The 2,705-nt window shown below is 51.6% G+C and overlaps 1 pseudogene; it reads left to right on the top strand.

The window, feature by feature from the left end:
* Window positions 1–734: 734 nt before the first annotated feature.
* On the top strand, window positions 735–2,592 carry LOC100951272 (annotated as a pseudogene).
* The last annotated feature ends 113 nt before the right edge of the window (window positions 2,593–2,705 follow it).

Genomic DNA, 2,705 nt, shown 5'->3' with positions numbered 1-2,705 from the left:
GGGCTCTCACAGTAGGACCAGAACAGAATTAATTTCTCACAATCTCTCAGCTGCACGTTTTCCAAGTGAGTTGCACTTGGAAGCAGCTTTTCCTACCCAAGTTCACCAGCTTCCAGAACACACAGTTTCTTATTTCTGTTTGGTGGAAAACAAAAGATCCCAGTACTGAATCTGATTGCTCCTGATTGGCCTAACTTGGGTCACGTGCACATCATTGAACCAATCACTGTGGAAGTTGAGCCAATGCCACTCAATTACTTGACTGGGAAATTTGGGGAAATTTGGGTTCTTCCCATCACATCTAAAGATTGCTGAGTGGAGACCTTTTTCCTGAAAGCTTCATATGTTTTAAGTTATCTGGGAGTGAACTTAAGGTCTCAAACATGAAAATGGAAACTCCCAATAAATACCTAGTTTGAGAAAAACCCACGTTTTGAGTGGGGCCTGCGGTGGGAAGGGGAGGGAACCATGCGAGGTTCCGAGATCAGCGGCTGGGGTCGCCTAGAGCAGGAGTCCTCACACTTTTTAAACAGGGGATCAGTTCACTGTCCCTCAGACCGTTGGAGGGCCGGACTGCGGGCCCCAGGACGAGTTGGCTGCTAAGCAGGACAGGCCCCAGCGGCAAAAACACCTGGCAAGCCGGATAAATGTCCTAGGCGGGCCGCATGTGCCCTGGGGGCCCTAGTTTCAGGACACCTGGCCTAGAGAGACAGTTTCTGAGCAGGAATTCCCCAATGCTTCCTCCTTCTGGGAGAACTGATTCCCCGACAGCCACCGCTAACAGCATCATTGTGCTGGATGACGATGAAGAAGATGGAGCGGCTGCTCAGCCAGGCCCTCCCACCCATCCCCTCACCCATCAACCTCACCTGGATCAGAAGTCCCTGGCTCCTCTGAGCTTCATAGGGCTGGAGCAAGCAGTACTTCTGGCAGCAAGAAATGCTACAAGTTGGAGAATGAGAAGCTGTTTGAAGAGTTCCTTGATCTGTGTAAGAAGCCCACGGCAGACTACCCGGAGGTGGTCCCATTCTTGCATAGCCGGGAAGCAGCGTGCCCACTCTTTGTTTTTGGCCTCAGCTGAGTTCTGCAACTTCCTCTCTTGGGTCCTATCTCTGGCCCGGAGCCAACCAGCTAAGCTCTAAGTCTACATCAATGAGCTCTGCACTGTTCTCAAGGCCCACTCAGCCAAAAAGAAGCTGAATCTGACTGCCACTGCCACCACTGCCAATGAGCCTTCTGGGAGTAACCCTCCCTCAGACTCCTCCTTGGGCCCCACAAATGCTGAAACCACTCCCTCTATGGCGTCAAAGACCCGTGGTTCCGGGAGGCAGATCCAGCGCTTGGAGCAGCCACTGGCACTTTATGCGGCAGAGATCTGGCGGCTGCAGGAAAAGGAATTGGATCTCTCAGAATTGGATGACCCAGACTCCACATACCTGCAGGAGGCACAATTGAAGCATAAGCTGATCCACCTCCGGGCGTCTGTGTGAACTGAAAGATTGCTCTTCACTAACAGGCCGGGTCATAGAACAGCGCATCCCCTACCGTGGCACCCACTACCCAGAGGTTAATAGGTGCATTGAGTGGCTCATCAACAAGCCAGATGCCTTCCCTGACTGTGGAGATGTGCTGTGGGTGGTTGAGAAGGCAGCTGCTCCTCATAGCCTTGGCTTTCCTCCACAGCAGCTCCAGGTTATGGCTCAGGATGCCTTCCGAGATGTGGGCATCAGATTACAGGAGAGACGTCGCCTCAATCTCATCTACAACTTTGGCTGCCACCTCACAGATGACTACAGGCCAGGTATTGACCCTGCATTATCAGATCCTGTGTTGGTCCGGTGCTTTTGGGAAAACCAGACTTCAGCCAAGAGCCAGCTGGATGAGGTGATCTCCAAATATGCAATGATGCAAGACAAAAATGAGGAAGGTGAGAGAAAGAAGAGCCCAGCTCCAAGGCATTTCTCCCTACTTTACTGATCCCTCCAAGGCCTCCGTGGATTCTGGTGAGAGTCCTAGTGGAATGGCATCCCAGGAGTGCCCTACTACCTCCAGGGCTGAGACAGATGACGAAGATGATGAGGAAAGTGATGAGGAAGAGGAAGCCACAGATTCTGAAGGAGAGGACTATCTGGAACAGATGCTAGAAGGTCAGGGGGATGATGAGAAGAGGAGGAAGCAGGTATGTCAAGGGACCATTCTCTTCATGTGCCAGTTCTACTGTGTTAGGTAAGGACAGAGACAGGATCCCCATGACCCTACCACAGATCTCCACTGAAAAGAACCTGGAACCTGGCAAAGGGATCAGCAGGTCTTCAGGGGAGCAGCAAAATGAAGGACTCATGGTGTTACCATCATTAGTGTTGAAAGAGACCCTTGCCCCCTTCAGCATAGATGCTGAAAGCAATGGAAAACAGCCTGAGGAGTTGCCCCTGGAGGAAGAGAGTCCTGCATCTCAGCTCTTTGAGCTACAGATTGAAGCATCTGGATACCAACTCTTCTCCTGAGGAGACAGATATTTCCTCTTCCAGGAAGCAATCAGATGACCCCTTCACCACTGTCTTAGAGAATGGGGCAGCTGTCCTCACCTCCACTTCTTTCTTTTTTTTTTCTGAGACAGAGCCTCAAGCTGTCCCCCTGGGTAGAGTGCCATGGCATTACAGCTCACAGCAACCTCCAACTCCTGGGCTCAAGCAAGTCTCCTGCCT

This window comes from Otolemur garnettii, unplaced genomic scaffold (genome assembly GCF_000181295.1).
Source record: "Otolemur garnettii isolate 467f Iridium unplaced genomic scaffold, OtoGar3 scaffold00099, whole genome shotgun sequence".
Classification (NCBI taxonomy): domain Eukaryota; kingdom Metazoa; phylum Chordata; class Mammalia; order Primates; family Galagidae; genus Otolemur; species Otolemur garnettii.
This window is presented reverse-complemented; position numbering and strand designations above follow the sequence as displayed.